This window comes from Taeniopygia guttata, chromosome 10, assembly GCF_048771995.1.
Source record: "Taeniopygia guttata chromosome 10, bTaeGut7.mat, whole genome shotgun sequence".
Lineage (NCBI taxonomy): Eukaryota > Metazoa > Chordata > Aves > Passeriformes > Estrildidae > Taeniopygia > Taeniopygia guttata.
In genome coordinates this window covers 15938395-15962255 of record NC_133035.1, presented here as the reverse complement: position 1 = coordinate 15962255, position 23861 = coordinate 15938395, and the positions used below count along the sequence as shown (strand labels likewise).

Here is a 23861-nt window from a genome sequence, read left to right as displayed (position 1 = left end):
TCCTTAAGGTGCATTTTGAAGACAGATAATGAGTTTGGGGAATATTCTTATCTACATCAAGCTAATCTTTAACAGCTTGGAAGGGAACTCACAGAAACTTTTCCACTTTAAGTGACATAGCCATGTTCAAATCAAGCCTTTTAAAATGTCATTTTAATAGAACAGTTTACAGGCATTTTTAATCGCTACGCTTCATAGAGGAATATTATTTAAATGAAGACGACAGAAAAAGTTATTGAGTTTTTAATAGTATTAATGGGACTGGAGGGAAGTTAGTGGTGTTGGGGCAGCAGGAATGCTGCAGTGGTGGAGTGGCACTCAGTGTCTTGATTAACAAAGACAAGGCAGCTCTTGCTTAAAAAAAACCCCAACTTTTTCCACAGTGTCTGTTGCTTTAAAAGGCAGGGCCAGGGCGAAGGCAGGAGACTGGAGTGATATTTGGGTGCTAAATCTGCACATGTAACCTTGTCCAGCTTCCACAAGCAGAAGCTCTCAAGAGCCTCCTGACCCTTTGCTGGCACAGAGTTGTGTGTGCGAGTGAGAGAGGGATGGAAAAGAGAAACTAAAAGGAAAATGAGCAGAGAGTGGCTATTTTAAAAAGAGCTCAGATTTACAGTGTCTGAACTTTCCCTTCAGTTTCCAGCATGCCCTGGAAGGTAGTTTCACTTTTCCTGCACTGTGTGTAAAGCCCCAGAGGTGGTTGTGCCCCAAAGGCACAGACCAGCCTTTTCCCCAGCTCATGTATGAAGTTGCTCACACCTCGGGCTGAATTTTAATCCGCTCATACAGGCAGATGGGTTACACGAACCCTCTTCTGCTGATTCCAGTTGGCTTAGCTAATTTTGTTTAGCTTGCTTTATTGTTTAGGCATTAAATGTCCCAGCTCTCCCAAGTGCACACACATTTGGTTTCTGACTAATGCGTGGCCTCTGTCAGACAGCGTTTGCCATTTAGAATCCAGCATGACTTGGAGTCAGGTTGTGACTCAGATACCACAAACTGTACACAGAATAGACCACAAATTCCTCCAGTAAGACTGAAAAAGGCTTTCTGAGAAGCCACTTCCTCCTCTGGTTATACCCTAACCCTGACTGGCAGGTAGCAAATAACCATGGGGGGTTTGAGTGGCAGTTTTTTCCTCCTACTTTTTGTTAAAATTTTTGTCTGCTGAATTCATGGCTGGTTTAAATCCTGCCTTTTTGTGTGTGCACAGAGCAGTGCTTTTGGCTAGATGTGGCTGTGGAAATCTTGGTTGGTTACATTTTTCTGGAAATATAGGCATCCACTGACTGAGCTCTGGGGCTGGGAATTCTAAAAGGACACTGAGGGCAAAACTCAGCCTGACCCATCCGGGTTCCCCTGAGCCGCAGCTGCAGCTCTCTTGTGCTTTGTCCACAAACCCATAAATCGACTGGGTTTGCTCGGAAAGTTCCTGAACTTTGGCAAAACCTTTCAGTGAACCTGCTGGGGGCTGGAGAGGGGAGAGGCGAGGGATGGGACCGGGGCTGCCAGGGTGGGGAGGTTTGCAGGGAAACCTGAAACCAGGTGAGATTCCCAAACTGTTTCCTCAGGCTGTAGATGCGCAGGCAATTCTCATTTGAAAACAGGACTGGAGTTAACAAAGCTGCTAACAAGCCTCACACGCTTGCTGGCCAGTAGTAAATCCCAGCTCGATTTATTACTGAACACAGCACTTTGGCCTAAGTACTCTGTGTCATTTTGCAAGTGGACAGGGAACAAGTTACACTCTTAAATTCTAGTGAGAAAACTGGTTGAGAGAATCAGATGGGCAGCAGGCCTTTGATTTAACTTCTTTTTTACTTTCTCTCGTTTTTTTGAATTTCATTTAATGAAACAAGAGAATTCATCTGCCACCACACTATTCTGTGCTCTTTTGTCAATAGAAAAGTTGTTTTGCTAATGGTTATCTGTCTGCAAGTCCTTGACCTGCTTGTAAACACATTTCTGCAGGAAAACCCCAGGCCATGGCCTCCAGCATTTACGTCAACAAGAAGAGATAAAGTGACCAAAACTTAACCTGATCTGGCCTGGAGTGCCCTCTACTGCCCCTTGACCAAATACTTCCCTAATCTATGTCCTTCTGAAAGGAACAGATTGTTGTGTAAGAAGTATCACCTGGAATGAAATCAATTTTGGGAGCCTGATTTCCTCCTTCCCTCCAGCTCACAGTCAGAGCCTGTTGAATTGCTGGAGGTTAAGGAATAAAGTCTGGGCTGGTTTTGGTAGCAGGGCAGGAGTTTTCCCTGGGATCAGCCCCTGTGTCCCCACCTCAGCCACCTGGCTGTGTTCTGTCATGCCACGTTAAACACGTCACCTTCCGAGCCCTGCGACAAACGCGGCAAAACCGAACGGGCCGATCAAGTTGCTTTTAAAATCCATTTGCTGGTCCCCAGGGATTTGTCCTGGATTCACACGGTGCAAACCAAGGCTGTGATACAGCCAGGAGAGTCACTAAAATGGGAGAGAGGTCCCAAATTTTGGTGTGGTGCTGCAAGGCAGGCAGTGGTGGAGCTGCGCTGATGGGATGGCACGAGCATCCCAGTTTGGCCACTGCATCCGCTCCTGGAGGCTGGGGTGAAAGCTGGCTGCAGCCAAACACAATGCTGGGGGAGAACTGACACCAAATTCTCCTGAGAAGCAAGGAATATATCCCTATGCTTTTTTTTTTAATAAGAGCTGGACTCATTGAGGCACTTGCCTCAACAAAATAGAGAATATGTCTCTTTTCTCAATAAATATACGCTATGGAAAACTTATATTGAGAACATAAATGAGGAAATCATGTTATTCAAAGCAAAACTGTTTTATTTAATGATGAAAATCCATGCTTGGTTTTGGATTCCTCATAACAAACCAAAACCAAATGATCTACAAATGGATAATGAGATGCTACCACCGCTGATTGACAACTGCCTTATGCTCCATCTCCAGTTGTTCAGGATGAACTGGGCTGCAAATCAGTCTTTACTTATCCAGTCCTGATATCTGTACTTGATCACTGCATGTGAAACTGTACATGACAGACCAAAACCTCTCTCAAGGGTGTACATCTGAGGCAGAAGGGGGAAAGCAAAGCTTAAGGAAAAGGCTCAGATGAAATTTTTGCTGCTGAGGGACTCTTGGGTGCTTACCAGGCACGGTGGATGAAGGTGTCCACACCCAGGCAGGGCTCAGGCCACAAAGATGAAATATGTGCTCTAAAGCATCTCCCACTTCTCCTGAAGGCAGCTTTTTGTCTTTGTCTGCCCCATTTGCTGGTAGGTGCAATCTGTGGTGAATTTCCTGCAGGTATCTCATAGACTTCTACCAAGTGTTGGGAGGAGAACATGGAATCCTTTAGGTTTAATTCCAGCTGGGTTACTTCCTTAGAATGCAGCTGTTTTATAGACTTTTATGCATTTAACCTTGTTTAACCAATGCAAGGCAGTTATAGTTCCAGCTTTGCATAGTGAGATTTATTCACAAGTTCTAAACTAGGCAGCAACTTTCAATGTTGGCTAACAAAAAGTATCATTTCAGCTGTTCTGACAGAAAAATCAAACTTTGGGAAACAAAGTAGATTTTCTTTTCTTTTTATATAGAAAACATCTATTTAAGGAAAAGTGATTTTATTTTTCCCATAGGATATATTTCTGAGAGAAAATATTTCATCTCCTAAATTGAAAATGTAAATTTTAACCTTGCTTAATAATTCAAAATAATTGCTCCTTTTTTTATTTTCTTACAACATTTCTTTATTTCATTGCTTCCAAAATTCGACAGGACTTTGAAGACAAACACAGATTTGACAGGCATCTTTTCAAATTGAAAAGATTGTTTTTATGGTGAAGAAAACTTGTCTTCTGCACAAAGTACAAAGCTGCGTAATCAAAGAAAGGTGAAGGGCTGGCTGAATCTATTCAGTATTCTCAGTTACTTTCCAAACCAAACTTCTCAGTGCATGTTAGTTATTCAGATTAAGTCATACTCCCAAACTCCCTCCAGGTTCTCCACTGGAGATGATATTTATACAGCACTAATAGAGAAAACTCGGTGCGTTTCAAAAAATAATTCCCAAGTAAACCAAAGCTGGGTTCAGCAGATGTATCAGGGGAAGTTTCAGGGAAATCTGACTATCTTCTGTTGCTACAAAGGCCAGCTTCAATTTAATTCTCAGCCTCTCAATATTGCAAGAGAGGAAGATTTAAAAACATTAAGTGACCTGTATCAATGTTTCTGCTCCTAATCAAAATACACATACTCTTTTAGTTACAAAATTTGCTAGAATTAATTGACACTGAATTTTAACCATTGACTTTTGGTAATGGAGCATTTTATCCACTGTAAATTTGTGAAAATTTTCCTGACTTGAAGTTTCCATTTCAGTCTAGAGCTACGGAACTTTTAGAAATTTCAAATAATTTATTGGATGGGACACATCTGGCTCCAGTGAATTTAGTGAATGTAAAAAAAAGTGAGTTCTTGCTATGACTTAGAACAAGAATAAATATTACTAACAGCAGCGCCCAGATTCTTCAGTTGAAATCAGTGTATCTTGTAGTGTAAAATGTGCTTCATATTTAGAATCAGCTGGGAGAAAGGGCAGACTTTTCTCTGCATGTCTCTGGTTTTTTTTTTTGGTGTTTTTTTTTTTTTTTGCACCAATCAGTCCATCATTTTTCCATAAACTTTCTATCACAGTGATTTGGTGACCTATTAGAAATAGGAACTCTGTAAGCATGAAACTGTAGCAGGGACTTTTTCATACAGACTCATGCACTCATATAGATCTGTGTGTCAATATATACTGGCTGACATAACAAATATTTTTGTTTTTAGGAATAAGAGGATTTTCCTTGGGGACTGTAAGTAGATTCAGAGGATATTCTCAGGTATCTGACTGTATTTCACTGTGATATTCATATTGTCAATAGTGGGACCTTTCTGTGGAAAATGGGGCTTTTCCTGTAAACATAATAATATTATGGATGGTGAAATATACTGTAAATGTTAAACAAAAAAAGAAAAATTGCAGACTATTCCCTGGTCAGCAAAACTCACCCATTATTTTTCAGTTTGCTGAATCTGTAGTTTTTACAATTTTTTTTTTAAACTATGACTTTTCAGATTCATGAGGGTAGCATAGGTAATCTTCATATTTATAAGGACACACTGTAACTTGCTTTTCATAATTTATAAACTCTTTTTTTTTATTATTATTCCTCTCCCCTGTTGGAAGCCTGAAACTGGCATGTTTCCTTAATAGAGCTGGGAAGAAACTCTGCATTTTTGCTCAGGGAGATGAGTTCTCAGAAATAAGCTATTCGTGCTTCATGCAAAGGAGCAGTATCTGAGTTGGCTGAGTAGGGCTGGAATTAGTGCTGTAGGGTCTATTTTGCAAGTGTGTGCATGCTTTAGATTTTCAAGTTGCAACTTGCATTTTGGCTTGGTGAGGGATTTGTCAATAGATTACAGCTTTGTATGTCTTTGTTGATGTGAGCTGGATGAATGTTCATTGCCTTGTTAGGCTGGACTCTTGCCTTTAACAGTCCCAACTTACCCCTTCTCCCCATTGCTTTCTTCACAGCATCTCTCACATTCCCATCTCCTGCTGTGTGCTCCTGGCATGGTGAGAACAGATATTTTTCTTCTGCCCCTGCATTGATGGACTGGCAAGGACATTCATCCCTTATTCCAAGGTGAAACGACAGTGGTTTGATAGCCATTTCCTCCTTCCCTTTGGAATTTGATTGAATTGCTTTTCCGTGGGGTTTATAAAAGTAAATATTTCAGGCATTTAGGTTAACATTGCTCCTTGGGCTGTTGTAAGTGGGTAGAAACATTTCTTTGTTTTTAGAATTGATCCCAGAATTTGCAAGAGGCCAAGTTTGCTTTCAGAAATAATTCACGGTGTTGATGCTGATTTATAAAACACTATGAAATTGAGTGACTGGGTACTTTAAATACCATCTCTGGGCATGCTAGTCACTATTATGGCAGATAAAATCTGTTTGGAATTACTTTTAATGGCTGTTTGAATTTAAAAAGCTGGTAAGGATTGATTCAAATTGAAGGTCATGAACTCCTTTACCCATTTCCCCTTACTGGCGCAACAAGGGTCCTATTTCATGATCTGTTGGCCATGATGCAACTCATCTGTTTAGCTGAGAAGGTGCTGATATGAGCAATTAAGTTAAAGTGGCATTGGGGAAGAACCTGTTAATATCTGGTAATGTATCGTTGATTCTGTCCATCCATCTGCCATAAGTTCTCCCCCATAAGTCCCCAACTTGCTGGTTAGTTTCAGCAAAATTTGGCACAGGAGGGGAGATATTTATTACCATTATGCTGCTAAATGTTTTTGGACAACTTACAGCTGGTGGAGGGGAGAATTCTCATACTGGAAGGAAGGACAACTCAGGCAGTGCAGATGTATAGATTGGACTGTTTGGAGGTGGATTATTGTGTGATTTAGACAAAGTCTAGGATGTGTTTGAGGAAAATTGGAATCATTGGTACCACTGCTCACAGAACATCTTTTTATTTCTATCTTGCTAAACTTTTATCACTGAAGAGGGCCTTGATCACTTATGTGCCTCTTAAGTCCTTTTACAAGGTTGTATTTCCTTCAGTAATATCCCAAGGAAATAATATATTTGTGAAATCTAATACTGCTGATATTCCTTTAGGAATTCCTTTAGGATGCCCTGCCTTGGGAGTATCTGTGAAACCTGAGGGTAAATCACTTCAGAAAGAAAGGTCTGGGTGAGAGGTAATCTAAACATTTTTTTTCTCCTTGATATGCTTAGACCTCATCCTGAACTCTCCTGCAGGATTACAGCAGATCCTGACCCTGTTGACCTGGCATCAACCCTTTTCTGTAAGCTGGGCACAGAGAGGAGGAGGAGGAGGACAGATACTGCGAGTGGCTTAGGGGCTTAGATGCAGTAGGCTCTGAGCATCAGCACCAGTTGAAAGGATCAAAGAGGGTCTGTGACTCTCTAACCATGCTAATTAATGGAAGAAGTGGTATTTGGCCTTCATTATGGACTTTAAGAAAGAAAAAAAGAGAAGTCAAGTGTTTTGTCCTGTGGTAAGGCACTGAGTGAAGATGGTGAAACTAACAGAGCCGTCTCCATCAGGTTTTCAGCCGTGTTTCAAGAGGATGAAACCACTCATGAAGTCATGCTCAGGCAGCACTTTCTTATAAGTTAAATGTCTTATGAATGCTGATACTGCCTGCTCTGAATTCCTAATATGTTTCTAGACAGACCAGGGCCTTGCTAAGTTTTCCAGTGCTCATGGCATGGAAAAACCTTTTAGTAAAGGACTCCCTGGGTTTCTCCTGTACCATCTGCTTTGGACATGGGCTTGAGTCCAGAGGAGGTAATTCTGTCTCTTACCACCTCAGGCATCACCCCATGCCTTCCATTAAAATATCTCTGGGTTGCTCCAGAGGTAAATAGAAGGCCAATGACCAGGACTCACATTGGCAGCAACCTGGGCACCAGAGCACTGATGGGCAGAGGGAGCAATAAGAGCATTTTAGGGATATTTCTGCATTAGATGCTTTATTAGCTCTCAAAATGGGGAATGTAAAGCTCTCTTCTGAATCCTGAACAATCCTTCCCAATCTTTGAACATTCCTTTAACCTATTTAGGTACTGTTTCTGTTTGAAAGGAAATCACTGGTCATAGGAGGTTTTGCCTTAGACGTGGGGCCACGTTCTGAAAGTGGGTTCAACTGCTTATTGTTTTTGTACATCTGCCTGGTATGCATACCTCTACCTACCCACATGTACAAATATATGTGTTCAGGCCATAAAGAGTGTAGTGCAGCAATTCCAGTTCTTACTTATTTATGCTTACGCTTTTCTACTAGCAGTCTGCATGAATTTGAAATTTGTGTAAATATATGTTTATGTACACCTGAGGATGATCAGGTTTTAACTAAACAACCAAAAAAAAAAAAATCATGGAAAAATATGCTTTCTGTGGAAATACCTAGTTTTCCTTGAAAACAGAGAAATTTTTTAAAATTTGCTTTGTGTGGCTACCTGTGCATTTTGCTAAATGCAAAATGTTTGAGATTAAAATCTGACTTTAATTTAGAAATACTTTCTTTCACTAAGTTCCCAATGAATGTGACTTCATACATGAAAGTGTCTGCCATGACTCTATTTGTGAGTGATTCTTGATGAGCTTATGCTGTGATGTGCATATGTTTGTTTTAAACTACAATAGTGGTATGAACCAAAACTGCTAATGGCATGATTTTTATCGTGGTTTCACTACAGAACACGACACCATGTGTGATCATTGGGCATTCAAACAGTGAAATGTGTAAAGCTATTTTTCCATAATTGGTCCCAGGGCAAGGGGTTGATCTCATGTATAAAAGCCTCCAGATATGCTCTTGGTATAGCTTCTAATTAGGGAACCAGGAAAGAACTGAACTTTGGAGACTGTGATGAGTCCATTCCTTTAAAAAAAAAAAGGAAATAATCACTTTGACCTTGAACTCCAAAAGGCCCTGAAATCAACTGATTTTACTCTTTAAGCTCCTTAACAAGCATGGGGATTAGAGACGAGCTGTGTAGAACGGTTCATATTAGATATAAACGATAACAGACAATAGAAATTCATCTGTGAGCTCAGCACAGGCATCCTGTGCAAATTCCATTTCCCCAAGATATGGTGATACCATGTTACAGCGTTATATACACCACTGATAACAATATGACTTCATCAGGTGGGAAGGGAAGAAAACTCAATAGCAGCAGGGAGATGCAACTTCAAGAGATGTCCAATCCTGTTCTAATCCAAGTCTGTTTTAATAACCACAACCAGGTGTATAAAAGGTCAAATATAATCACCTTTCCACCCTGTGTGGTGAATAAATCGTCTGTTTAGCTGTTTATTTCAAGTATGATGAAATTGCCCTTCCTGACAAAGAAATAAAACTTATGAGAGGGATAAACCCACTATAGACTGAAACTGCACATTTCAGTGCCTTTCCATCTGTCCACAGCTAAACAAGGAAGGGACGCTGCTGGAACTCCAAAAAAACCCCAATTTTGGTGATTTCATTCTGGCAAAGTTTTTTCTTCTTTCTTTTTCTCACTCTACCAAGAACAGCTGAAAAAACCCACATTGCTCTGAAAAAGAGGATCTCATCTTGAAATGCAAAAGTGCATCACATTTTCAGGAGAAAAGAAGTGTGAAAAACACCTGGATGAGGAGCTGATATAACAGAATAATTGGTGGGTTTTATTTCATAAATGTAACCCACTCAACAGTTGTCATCACCCCAAGAATATACTGATTTCCTATGCTGATCATTAAAATAATTTCCCTTATGAAAATCATACCTGCTGAAAAAAATTGTCATGTCTTTTAAAAGGCACCTCTTAGTCTTATTGTTGATATAGAAGGGGGAATTATATGGCTAGACAGGCTACTGCCTGCCATGAAAACTAGTAAGAAATAATGTTGCACAATCCTTTCCCTCATCTGTTCCTCAAAATTTGTTATTTTATTTCACTTTTCTCCATTTCAGTCTGTGTGGCCTGGCAGACCTACTGGAACCAAGCCTGCAATAATATTGTCTCAGTGAGCTGATAGGTGTGAGGGCACCTGCAGGCAGATAAAATGTGTTTCTGTTTGTATCTGAATTTGCTGTTGAGGACTCCAAATTGTCATGATTTCAGGACAATCTGCAATTTTCCCCTGAATTACTTGGAAAGCAGGGAAGCAAAATTAAAAAGAAAATCAACTCCATGCTTTTTCATTAGTTCTGGCAGCTTCCCCTAGAAACACACCCATACTCAGCAGTATAATTCTTTATTTAGCTCTGAACAGACTGGAGGACCTTAGTGAATTCTTTCTCCCTCCTCCTTTGCAGATAATAGCAATGATGCTGCCACATATTTTGCAAAGTGCTCTTTTCTGGAGCTGAGATTGAGTTACATCCAATGTGATAGACCCCACTGGCAGCCGTGTGTTCTTAGCAGAGACATTCCATCACCATGCCAAGTTATTTTTAATTCTATCTGTTTTTTTTAATTTTTTTTTTTTCTCAAACCAATGCATAAAAGAAAGCTATTGAGTTGCTCAGTCAATGTTAGTTTATTATTGCTTACCCAAGTGTTTAATAAACCTATCCCAACTCTGGACGTAGCTTTAAATACTTCATTGACTGTAACAAAGCAGATTTTTCCTATCAGACCAAAGTGGCTCTATAAACTATAATTAAGCACTAATTATGAGCTCTACTGGTCAGATAACAGAAGGCAAGGTCCATTGTGCTACTGGCAGAACCAGCAATTAAAGGAGATTATTGTTGTCAGAAATGGAATCAAACAAACAAAAGAAAAAATCTGGGAGGAGGGGAAGATTTGCAATTGACCTGAGTAAACTTTGTCTTGTTTGTGGCTTTGGGAGGCTATAACATCATGTACATGAAGAACTCAATATATGATGGCATAGAACAGATGTAGTAAGTTCTTCTGGAAAATCCATAGTTTTTTTGGATAACAGGTTGTACAGTCAGGTTCTGCTTGGCTCCACTCTCCTACATTGAAAGCCAATCCCTTACAGTCCAAACCAGAAGTTGTATGTTTAGAACAAAAATATTTTCAAGGAAAACATTGTCTCAGGACTATTTTTTTACTTGTTCTTATAAAGCATTCAAAGCCAGAGTGTGCCACATTGCTCATGGGCTTAAGAAGTAGAAAATGGAATTGAAGTTGAATGAAGACTGGATTGGCTCCCCGGGAAAGGGGGGAAAGACCCTCTACAACAGGTGAAAAGGAAGTGCGGTTTTATAAATTTGTTCCATTTTAACGTGACTGGCTTCTTTTCGCTTACTCCACTTTTACACTGGCTTAACTTGATTGGCTCCAGTGGAGTTTTCAATTATGCCAGATCCCACTGAAGTGTTATTAGCAGACTGCTTGGAATTTCTCTTGAAAGTCTGAAAGTGTTTCTGAGTTAACAATATACTCTTCCCCTTTCCCCCTTTGAAATAAAATGTTAACTCTGCAGAAAACCTTGATGTCCTGTTGAAACAGAATGCTCAAACACCAAAATGAACTGACTTTTCACATACAATTTTTAAATTTCCATGGAAAATAGAGTTTCCAGTTACCTCTAGTGATTGGTATGCTAGTCACAGTTCATGTATTCCTAGACCTGATACAGACATTCAAGGGAGCCAAAAGTCCTTTATACACACACACACACAAGCACATTACAGCTTCCTGGAACACTGTTTAGGCTTTCAGGTGATGGCTGGGAATGTGGCCAATATCAGAAGGTAAAGGGCAAAAGAAAGCCATGAAAATGGAAATGACAATATTTCTTAGGAGCAGGCAGGTGCCTTTGCCCCTGACTCATGGTTGTGCCTAAAGCTCACAGCACTACTCCCTCCTCTCTGATTTTTTTTTCTTTTTGAAAGCAATTTGCATCCTTGGGAAAAAAAAAAATGGATTAATAAATTTCAAATGTTCCTGGTGCTTCTGTGCCAACTGGCACTGGAGGGGGCCTGTAACCTTGCCCAGCTGCACTATATATAATTATTAATTAGAAAGCAACCTGGGAAGCAATGATCCTCTCCCCCAGCACAAACCAGAGGAACTTTACTGAATTCACCGTAGGAAAGAAAATTGGTTTTCCTAGGTCACACTTGGGAACAAACTTTATTTTGCTTTGACTAGTGGTTCGCTATCCAGAGTGGAATTATGGGAATTAATTGGAATAACTTGGGTGCTCATTTTATAAATCAGCTGGCAGAACTCCTGCTGTAATTAATGGGTTCGACTGGCAGATTTCCACAAACACACACCCATTTCCCAGTGATTTCCACTGTGAATACATGCATTTTGAAGGAGCTCAACTTGCAAAGGGACGTATTTAAGAGTTTATAACTGTCCCAATGACAGCAAGTTCTAATTTAAAACTCCTGTGTAATACTTGTTAGGAAGTTTTAATATCAAAAGGGCAGCCAAGGTCTTCCATGAGAAATTTCTAGACAGTGAAAGAAACTAATCCTTTTTAGTGATGTTTGGCTTCTTCTCTGCAGTAGCTGATCTCTGATTTCATATTTTATATCCATGGTTTGTTAATGAAATTTTCTCCTTTAAAGAGTAACCAGGCGGATAAGAAAAAAATAGCTGATACTTTGCAGTAAACGTTTGAAGTGAAATTCAAGTAGCAGCCTGAGGCTCACAGTATGTAAAACCAACTAGCAAAGTTTTAGAGGGGTGGTTAATCTATTTTTCCTTCTCAGGGGACCTCTGCTGTATTAAATTCTTTGGTTGAAGAGAAGCAGTCAGGTTGGCATTAGAATTGACCTAGCAATTTACATCATTTGAAAAGGGATTAGTAAATTTAACATGTTCTTGGTGTCCCTGTGCCAGCTGGCACTGACAGGGGTGTGTTACATCACCCATTTCCACCACCTCATGCCACGGGGCTACCTGAAAGGTGTCATTTGTCCTACTTCAGAGACAACGGGAAATTAGGCAACAGGAAAATGTTAATGTCCACAGGTGGTGGCATCACTGCTGATTATGGTGCACACAGGGAACACAGGTTTGCTCCAAGCTCATCCCTGGATGTGTTGTTCAGGCTCTTTCTTACCTGGCACTCAGGTTCATAAATATCTAATTGTACTTTGAAATGCCCTCATGTGCGATGCCACATCCCTCACAGCAGCTCCAGAGTGGAAGTGTGAGCTGGATCTCACTGGAAACTCAGAGCCACAAAGGTGGGTTTCCCCTCTGAATTTTATCCTGTTCTAAGTTAGCCTTCTAGTTCAGTCATTAGCAATTTTGGGGTCTCTCTCTGTAGACCATGGAGAAGAAAAAGCCATTTGACTGGACACTTAATTACATCTGTCATAGGATGCCTTTACCTCCACTTCTCCAGTGACCATGGAACCAGACTGACTCTTGTCACTGGAAAAATACATGTTCTGATAATTTACAGGGGCAACTTTTCTCTGTGGTCTACTGCAAGAACCCAAACAATTTGCTAAGCTTGGATGGTTGTGTAGGTGACCGGCTTGAAGTCTACTAGAAATCATTGCCAGAGTACAGCTTCAGATTTTCTTCTGAAGAACCCAAAATCGTCCAGTAAGACGGCTTAGGAGTGCCAACCAATAAATCCGTCTTGATATTGAGGATGCTCAATACCTTGTATCAAAAGGATGAGGATGCAGGGGGGAAGGCAAGAGATCATCAGACAGTCATATCTAAAATCAGGTTCAGGGCCTCCTACCATGTCCAGCAAGATGGAAACCCAGGAGAGAACAAGCTCTTCTCTGTATCCCATCGAGAAATAACAGTCCAATCTCATGTATCAGGCAGGAGACTGGGAGCTTATGTTGTAAATGAAAATTTGATGAGTGCTTGCTTGCCCTCTCCCCATGCAAGTTTCACATGTCCTGTGTACATCATCTGCTATTACATGCTTATAAAGCTGAAAAAAGTATTTTTGCTTTTGATAAGAGTCCACCTGTTTGCTTTACTTTTAATGCTTTTGCAATATTTGAAAACCCATAAAACTCTGTGGGTACTTCTGTTGGAATAAATATGATGGGCCAAATCCAGCCCATGTGGAATCCACACCAGATTTCTTAGGTGAGCTGGCACTGTGATAATGTGTGCACAGTAAATGAAGGTAGGATGCCAAATAACTGGAGCAGATTTTTTTTCTACACCTCCCCCAAGTTTCCCTGTTTGATTTGACCAGACTGATGCTGTTTGAGGTTTGTGAGGGTGGCAGCAGATATAAGGAAAGCACTTTCTGCAAGTTAGTCACAAAAGACCTCTCTGTCTTCCTTTCTGGGGTAAAAAAAATGTGCAAAGGAAGCAGTGGGAGACCAACATATCCCAGTGCCACAGAAGAAAAGACTGGCCAGAACTTCACAGTGATTAGACCATGTATTTATAGGCATATAAACTACTTATATCTATCATTAGAACATGCATATGACATGTGTGCACACGTGCAGAGAGGGAAGTAACAGCTTCCTTTCCTCTCCATACCTGCTCACTCCCTCTGAACTGAGGGAAAGATTCAAATTAAACATCCCAAATTACTTGAAAGTATCCTGAGTTATTAGGAAGGCAAAGCAACAGCCCAGCAGGGAGTAGAGAATGTAATAATGACAAGTTTTGTGCCTAAAGGGAAGGCAGGAATGAAATCAGAAAGATCCAGTGGGGTCAGGTGAGTAAAGAGTCAGCCAAGCACAGGAGTGAGAGATACCCGGAGGCAGTGCAATGTGCTGGCAAGGAGCCACACTGCTGGGGAGAGAGGAGGAGTGTGTGAGAGAGAGTGAGAGAGCAGAGGGGAGGGATAACACACCTTTGTGGGCACTTGTGAGCTCCTCTGCCAGCGCCAGCCCTGTCTCCTTGGCAGTGCCTGTGGATGTAGGAGGAGGCTCCCGGCTGCAGAGCCCCAAGGAGGCAGAATGTGGGATTCCTTAAAATCAGAGGGTTCTGGGCACATTGCAAAAGGCAGGCCTCAGAAACAGCAGGGTGGTGATTAGAGCTAAGCAGTAGCTATAAGATTTTTCAGCAGAAAAATTATACAAGAAGTAGAAAGAAAGGACAAGTAGAACAATGGTCTGTGTATTAACGCTTGGGTAGAATAACTCCCTAAGCTGCAGAAAAGTATATCTGGTGAGATATTAGGAAGGTCTAAGCTTAATAATGGAGCTCTGTGCATTGTATCTTGAGGCTCACAAGCAAGTATTGTATTGTAAATAAGCAAGCATTGTTTTTACTAAAGGTACATGTGCTTATAGTGGTTGGATAGAACTACTGTCAATATGCTTTTGCTTTGTGTGACTGGTCAAAAAGCTTATAAAGTAAGTTGCAACATTAAGTTCTTGGTCTGTTGCCTGGATGTGAGCTGGTGGCCTCTTCCCATTGTCATAACCCTGTAATGAGACTGATGCTAAGAAATAAACAGCTCGAGACACATTCCACAGCATTCCCGTCCCGTTCGTGACTTGTACATAGCCCCCGGCCGGCGATAGCAGAAGCCCAATTTTCTGTGTTTGCTCCTACAACTGCTCCTACACCTGGGTGGGAGCAGGCAGCAGGATGCAAGCGCTGGGATACTGAAAATACCAAACCCCTGTGATCTGTGGGAAGCTGGAGTGAGCTTGGCTGGGAACAGGCTCCGATGCCGACTGTGGCGATGTCGTTTCCATCAGCCCGTGAAAGACAACTTCAAAAACAAGGTTTATATTTGCCACTGGCTGTTTAATAGGGGATTAGTTAAAGGGTATAAACTGGCAGTAGGTTGAGATGGATGTGACCACAGGGACAAAGGCTTAACATGATGTGCTTGGAAATGACATTTGCCTGTTGCCAAGCAGATGTGGCCCACTCGCACCTGTTGCTTTGGGGTCGTGGGCAAGGAGCACAGAGGGAAGGGGACCCTGGTGAGCCCATGGCTGGGCACATTGCCACCCCACCCACTGAACTGTGATTAAACCTTGTGGAGATAAGCTTTTTTTTGAGGAGTACTATTAGCAGAAGACAGATCAGCATTTCTACATTTCCAGAGGTGTGTACATAACTCCAAAATTTTCCTAACCTGGCGGTGTGTGTGGAGACAGAGACACTTGGACTGTAAAAACCTGACTGCTTTCCTACCCTGGCACTGTCAGGTTGTTCCCTGTTTTCTTTTGAGAACCTCAGCTTTGGAAGATGTTGCTGTGGCTATTGCTCCTTGTGTCAGTCTGTCCCTGATGAGCTGGGAGTTGCACAAAGGGAACAAGAAAACTCTTCAGCCGCTTTCCAAAGCTCTGGCTAGTGAGGGAGTGATTCTCCTCACTTCTAGCCAAGTGAATTTTCTTTTTGGCAGGCAGCAGGAATGCCACTCAAGAAGAATGAGCCAGGGCTGGCCAGGCAGTGCAAATACTTGCTGAAGGCAGCTTTAACCAGGCAGACAAGCTGGACCTGCTTGAAAAAGAGGGCAGGGAAATAGAAGTAGGAAGGATTCACTGGTTTTAGAGTGGTGTTGCTGCCTTGGATGCTGTTGTAGGCAAAGGCAAAGCTACTTCTTGGCCTTGATAGCATCTGGTGTCTCTGATCACAGCTAGCTCCAGGATCTGCAGAGCAGGTTGATTGAAGTCCCTAGGACATGTCAAGGGGAGCAAGCACAGGACAGAGTGCCAGCTCCCTGGGCAAGCAGCAGGAAGTCTGCCTTTATCAGGATGCTGCAGGCAGGAAATGAATTGAAGTACACTGCCTTCTCTTGTAAAGTGATTGAGGGAAGGAAGGAGAGCAAGAACAGGAGCAGCTGTGGCTGTATTTCAAAGTTGGTTTGCATCTTCTTTCTCACATTACTGCTCTTTCTTTCCCCACAGAGAAAAACCCCATCCCAAAACCAAAATAGAACAAAACTCCAAGCAAACAAAAGAATTCCTCCCTCCCAAGCACTCTAGTTGTTTCTGCTTCCTCTCCTTCCTCTTTCCTTTTTAAGGGATAAGTGCCCCAGACTGGTGGCATCACAGGTACATGGAGGGAATTGATTTGAACCCAAGCCCAACTCCCTTGCTGGTTCTTACAGGCTGCTTAGGGCTGAATGTGGAGTGAATTACAGCTGTTTAAGGGACACTTTAAATGCCAGAGTGGTTGAGCAGAGACCCTGAGATGTCTGAGGATCAAAACAAGGTGGCCAGACTGCTGGCAGGAAAAACCCTGAAGGTGGTGCGGAGTCTGGCAGATACAGCCAGGCTTCCCTTCCATGGCATCACCCCAACAGGGGAATGACCCTGTGCTCTGTAGCTGCACGGTGCAGCTGCCTCAGGAGACAGGAGGAGTCCAAACCCTTGCAGAGGTGGTGATTATGGCATTTACATTTGCAAAAATGTGCTTTTACTGGTATGCAGAGGGGCCAGGTGCAAAGTTGGCTTGGTTTGGTTCACACATGAGCTCCATGCCAGAGGTGACAAACCCTGAGCCTTCTTCATTTCTCTCTTCCAGCTTTCTTCTTCTTGCCTTCCTTCTCTAATAGTTTGAGACATTTTTTTTGGCTGTCCTCTTCCTCCTTGGAGATCAAAAACAAGCCCTGCTGCTGAGTTCCTGAATTTATGACAAGGACCAGCTTCTTCTAGCCTCAGTTTCCATTAACAGCTGCTCACAGGAGCTGCATTCAGACCATTTGTTTTGTCTTTTGGCACCAGCTATTTTATGAATGAGAGACACAGCAAAGGACAAACAATCAGAAAACTGGTTTCACTGCTCTCTACCTGGTGAGAAGTCTTTATAGCCCTGAGGTCTAGTATAAAAACTTACAAACTCTACACTTGTAAGTGTTTTGTAAAAAAACTGTTATTGCCCTTAAAACTAGTCATTGGAGTTGAAAGATAAATATTATTCCAAATCTTATTGAATAAAATATATTATATCACAGGTGATGGAGACAGATTGTCTCAATAAATTCTGATACTGTATTCAGTGGAAAAGTGGCAATAAAAATGCTGATGACTTGACACGGGGAGAATATTGAATGTCATTAACATGTTATTTCCTCTGTTCTGATATCACTGTCATGTTCTTCCCACTGCTCTAATCTCTATCAGTTGTGGTTTTTTTTTTTTTTTTGCTTGTTTGAATGAGAAAAATGACATTTTTTTCAGCCCTTTAAATTAACCACTTTTGAGAAATACTTAGAGATAGGAGGTGACATCCTCAAATATAGAAATTAAAACATAGTTTGATATTTAACCATATGCTAAGTATGGGCTGAGGAGGAATCCTTAAGACTGTCATTATCATCTGATAGTTGATTACAGCAGTTGTGGCCATCTGCACAGTGATAAGAGCAGTATCTTCCTTTTATAAAATGCTTGGAAAGCACTTGGTGAAGGTAGTTGTTGCTGTTCTTTTGCAGACGGGGAAACTGAGGGATGGGGAAGTAAAGTAAGTCACAGAAGGTCATTTCCTAGTCCAGTGGCAGAGCCAGACTCCTGTGATGTGTTTAAGCTTTCTCCTACATTCGCTGTGAAACTTGATTAGCTGCACATTGAGGCCAGTTTTCCCAGCCCATGCTAAACTGTACCTGCTGGAGCCACAGCCCAGCAAGTTTCCAGTTGTTCTTACCAGAAATACTTGTGGTTTTATCTTCTGCTGCTGTGTGGATATGGATTGTCTCTCTCACTATATATACCCCACTATGAGGCCTGCAGAGCTGAGACTGTATTTGTGTACAGTTATGAAATGAGCCATCTAGGAAAAATAACAGTAATCTCTGTCTTCATCCCCTTTCTCCAAACCAGAATAAACCCAGTGCTTTTCAGAAAGCCTGAATCTGCCCAGGCATTCCCATTCTGTCAGTCTGTGCCAGAAAGCCTGTTGTGATGGCCCTACGGGCAACTCAGATCAGCTTGTACCAAAGAGCATTTGGATCACGTGGGTTGTTTGGCATCCTCATGAGAGAATATGCTGCTGGTCTTGAATGATAGCAATTAAAGGTGCAAAGAAGTCATCTGTCTATTTGCTAGGGCCAGTATCTAGCCTGGTCTCCTACTGTAATCTTGTGCTTTATCCACAACTAATTCTAAATGACTCCAGGAATAGCCACCACTTCCATTACAGGACCATTTCATGCACTGTTATAGTTTATTGTCAGATGGTTTTCAGCAATTAAATTCTAAATTGATTTCACAGTTGCACACGCTGTTTCTGTTATTTATTTTGGTCCTCACCTGTCTGAGGAAATGGGGTGCCTCTGTCTCTTCATAAATAGATGCTGCTGTAGAGCTGAACAGAATATTTTAAGTGCCTGCAAAAATAGACTTTTACATCAAAACAGTGTGCCAGGCAGGTATAACAGAGTTTAATTTTCACAAAGCCTCAGCAATAGCACTGATGGATTTTTAAAAGGGAATAATACTGTAGATCTTTTGCTGAGTGTCACAGCACCTACATTTTTTTATTTGTTCTGGTGTTCTGTAGGAAGGTGTGTTATTTCTCAGCATAGAACAGAAGATGGAATTAGTTACCTGGTATGGCTGCATTGCTGCTCTGCTGTTCACTTCCTGACTTCAGCTCAAGTGCCTACAGGTCCTATCCTGCTAAGTTAATGGGATCCTTTCTGATAAGGCAGATATGGGGCCAATAAACCATAACAACTTTATGCCTCGATTTACCCAGGTGTAAAATGGGAATAAAATTCCTTGTGTTTTGTAAGACACTATTGAAAAAGCAAAGGGAGATGACTGTAGAGTTAAAGCTGCAGAGTAAAATAGTATTAGTACTTTAACCCTCATGTCTCACCTCTTTTGAACAGGCACTTTCTGAGTACAAATCAGAACCTTAATAAACTTCTCCTGCACTCAGCGCCTCCCCTTTTGCCTAGTGTGCATGCTGGGGTAGTTGAAAACCTTCTTTTTCTTCCATTTTTAGTCTTTTTTTTTTTTTTTTTAACATTTACTGGGATTTTTTGGAAATAATTCTGGTTTTAGTGAGACCATCCATCCTTTTTCCTGTAGAAAGTGTTCTCCAGGCCAAGACTGGCTTCAGGGCAGTTACTTTAGTGACAGGAAGAAAAGAGATCTTGACACCAACTTGGCACAACGTCATTATTATCATGCAAGCAGTTCCCCTTTATTACCATCATATAAAGAAAACAATTAAATTTTGCAATGCAGGACTTCTAATCTCCCGGATCAGATTCTTCACGGCAAGGAGGGGGTGTAAAAGTTTCTCTCTTGCTCTGTCTCTTCATGGCGCATGGTCCCAGCTGTATGAATCTGTTCATGAATATGCATGAAATCAGATATGACATTCCCCTGCTCCCATTAATAATCTTGTCATCTGACTTGTGCAGCATTAAGCTTCAGCCCGTGGCTCCTCGTAGCGAAAGCAGCCTGGAGGAAAGGGAGGGAGGGGAGGAGAAAAAAAAAAAAAAGGGCATGCCTTTTTTTATTGGGATTAAGTGCTTGAAAATTTTGGCAGGGGGTTGCCAGGAGAGTAAGGGGAGGGAGAAAAAGAGAGAGAGACGCACACAGGGACAGAGAGACGAGAAATCCTCCATGAATGCGTTGGCTTGTTAGAAGCCCAAAGCGGTGGGTGTAATGGTATGCGAGCTGACCTTGAATATAGCCACTGTGGGTTGCCCCAGCTTTTTTGTAAAAGAAGCATTTGCAGCAGAGGTTTGGATTTCAGGCTTTGCAGTCATCAATCATCTCAGCCTATTCTCCTCTTTGACAGCTCTGTACAAGGCCTGACATTTGACACCCAGGACCCCAGGACTTACACAGAGGCACAAGCTGAGGCCCTGGGGAGGAGGTAGGGAGCAGGGGGAGAAAAAAAAAAATACTAACAGGAGAAATTTTTTTCTTTTTGCTTTTAATTTTATTTTTAAAGAAGCTACAAAATAAATTATAACTGCAATAGGAATTGATTTAACAGAAGAACATTGCACTGGTTCCATTCCCTGAATTGTGCAGTTCCTGCTGACAAAAGGTTGATCCAAAGAGATGGGAAAGGCAGGCTGAGAGGGATCTAGGGGAAGCAGGATGAGACTCTTACCCTTTTCTACACACCCTGGTGTTACCAACCTGCTAAAGTTTTATTCCATTTTAATGAAGTTAACCTGGATTTGCTATTTCCCAGTTCAAGCCAATCAGATCAATGAGTTCCCTGAGACACACAGACTTGTTGAAGGCTGGGCTGGTCCTAAGCCAGGTTGCCCAGGTTAAATTTCAGCAAAGCTAGCTGTAAAATTGGGTATTTGGGCTGCAATTCTAGGGACACTAGGAGACTAAATGGTGTTAAAAAAAGAAGATATGACCAGTTAAAGTAGATAAATGTTTTGGGGATAAACCTCTTTGTCAAAGTCTGTGTTTACTTGCGATGACATGTTTTAAAAGTTACAATCTTATTAAGATAATTTTTTATGTCTTTTCTAATCAAATATAACAGCAGCCATTCTTAACCTAACTTTTTTTTGTGAGCCCACCCTTTGCTCTTACATCCTTCCCTATCCACACAGCCTCCTGTCCCTCACACCAACTTCTACTTAAGAACAAGAAAGACAAGTTTGATATAACCTTTATGTGCTGTTAAACTAGATATGACACCAATTTCTTGTGAAAGCTATCCATGGTTCCCTGCTACCTCCTCATTCATAAAAAGGAAGGGAATTCCGGGTTTGTAGAAGGATTCTGTTGCAGATGACTTTTGGCACAAGGAAATTTGACACAAGGAGCAGGGGCAATGAAATATGTGAGTGTAAGTGGACAGGAAGGACACAGGAAAGTATTTCTCCTCAATGTTTAACTAAGCAGTGGCACATGGCATATTTAAATTGATCTAGAAACAGGTGACAAGGACTCTCTGCTTTATGCTAACTTTAGATTCAGCCCAGAATTTTGTACCCGGTCTGTGAATTTTGCTGACATAGGAAATCAGGTTAAATACTCTGGATGATTTTCCAGGAATGTCAGGCTGTCCCTCAAGGAGACTTTGGGTCACAGGATGGTTTATTTGAAAAAGTAGTTCTCTGCATTTTCCTCTATTTAAAAAAGGAGTAACCCTTCAGGAATTCACTGTTTTTATCTGTTGTGCATTTTGTTATCTCTCACTTTGAGTATTTTCCATTTGCCAGCCCTGATCCTACCCCCTGGGTCACACAGGCATAAATGAACAGTTGGAGTGCATCATTTCTGAAACAAAACTTCAGAGAAGCACTTCCAGAGTAGTTAGCAAACTTTTACTTTCCATAAACAAAACTGCTTGCTCCAATGAACCTTCCTGGAAAAGGGTCACAAATGATGTCAAAGTGAATTAGCAACTTTTTATGTGAATGAATGTTTGCAAACAGTGTTCAACTGTCCTGCTTCAAACTCATAATTACAGTTGCAGCTCTGCATAGGGAAAATACAAGCTCACTCTATAGGACACACATTTACTGCCTGCAGGGGTTAGGATGAATATTTTTCCCAAGCTAAATGCTCTGTGGATTTCGAGGGTTGCCTTCCTCTGAAGGATCAGGGTTTAGCCATGGCTGGAGGCAATGATACCAAACTTGATGGACCAATAGGCTGATTCAATATGGCAATTCTTCTGCTTCTTGTGTTTTCCAAACTGGCTTCTGTGTGCACATGCCCGAGCAATGATTTTTCTGCTCTGGGAGACCCTCTTGCTTGGAAACGGGCAGGATCAAGCACTTTGGCTGAGTTTGTGTGTGGATGTGCATATGTGCCTAGAGAGAGACAGACATCAAACAGCTGATTACTGCTTTCTCTGCTCTGGATTTAACCCAGTGTGAGATTCTCCTTGTTTGACACTTGTTCCAACATTTCATTCAATGTTACTTAAATTTGCAGGTTTTCAACTTTTTCCAGTTTGTTATCACGGTAAAGGAAAGAGTTAGAGGATAAATGTGCTTTGAATGATTATTTCTCTCACTAAGTTACAGGTCCAAGGAAAACCCCACCAACACTTTTCCAGACTCCAAACCTGTCACTTGAGTCTCTTTTTTTTCTAGTTCTGCACTCAAAATGAGAAATTTGCAATATTAGAAAGGAAAAGTCTTAATCTATTGGGAAATCCTCTGATCCATAAAGTAAGAGGATTGTGTTTTATTTTTTTTCCTCTTCTGTAAGGTTTCGAATAAGATTTAGCTTAGCTAAGCTGAAAAGACTTGAAAAAAGTAGTTTGAAAATGTCACCCTGGGCGCAAATGATTTTTAAAAAGTAATGAGTGAAGAACCACTCTAACCTGTTGCTATCAATCTGTATTTGTGGCAAAGCTTCAAACTCTGTTAGAGAGCTGAGAGCAGAAGAACATTCCAGAGGTAGAACACCCTTTGGCCGTGTCAGGATTGTTCTCCAGGTCCTTCCATCCCTGGTTAAATTGTGAATAAACACAGTCATGAGGCTCCTTGTTAATCCAGCATGCTTCTCATCTGAATCCAGTATCTTCACCTGATTCCTGTGTTACCTGTATGATTATTAGGCTGCTATATTTTTTATGTAGTCTTGAGTTGCATTATTTTTAGAATTTGGTGTTCTGTTGATTAATTCAATGTGTAGGTCCTTATCAAATAGCTGAATATCCATTGGAAAGTCACAAAGAGGAAAAGGCTGTCATTGTCCATGAGATTATTTTGTGGTTTTATATCCAGGTCATTAAATACCTGATGGATTTTCTTTGAGTTTTTACATTTGTTTTGAAATCAGAATTCCAGCTATAGATGTACAGGACATGAAAAAAGTGGAAGAGAAGCAGTCCACGGACTGTAACTTGCATCAGAGGCACCAGACAAAAGGAACAGGTGAAAATAATGTATGCAGTGCAAATAAATTAAGGGAAAGTGAAAAAGACTATTATGGATTGCAGTGTGCCTGGTTATAAAGAGACTAATTAAAATGTTAATAAAGAATAGTAAGAATTTTCTAGTGTTTAAATTCCTAAATTGAGACACGAGAGCTCAGGCAAAACATAAATCAAAGTATAAGTTTTTCCTTCAACAGAATATAGTGAGAACCAATATATTGTTATGTAGTACATCATAAATATCTAGGGATAAACACTGGAGACCAAAAGAAGAAAAGATGGATCATTTTTATTTTACCTCTTCATTTATTGCCTTTTTTGCTATTTCAGTTACATTTTGCTGTATAAAAATAATTATTATTCTCCTTGTATGACCGCTATCAATGTGAAATTGTGGCATAAATGAAGAGTACAGGATCCATTTCAGCAGCCAGGCAGCCTTGTTTGAGGTGCTATAGAGACTGGTGAATGAAGAGTCCTTGCACTGGTGATGAGCACAGAAACAAGTATTTGTGAAACCAGATTGACAATTCATCTGCAAACAGACCAATG

At 41.1% G+C, this 23861-nt stretch overlaps 1 long non-coding RNA gene across 2 annotated transcripts in view; it reads left to right on the top strand.

The window, feature by feature from the left end:
• The window catches only part of LOC140684819 (uncharacterized), a 72409-nt gene that overhangs the window by 9460 nt on the left and 39088 nt on the right, over positions 1 to 23861 (top strand). Inside the window, exons 2-4 of one of the 2 annotated variants that reach the window (XR_012057626.1) lie at positions 4840 to 4892; positions 5588 to 5699; positions 6690 to 7520. This is a non-coding gene — a long non-coding RNA (uncharacterized lncRNA). Of the gene's footprint in view, positions 1 to 4839; positions 4893 to 5587; positions 5700 to 6689; positions 7521 to 23861 lie in introns of those variants that run through there. The other variant, XR_012057625.1, reaches the window with a different exon arrangement.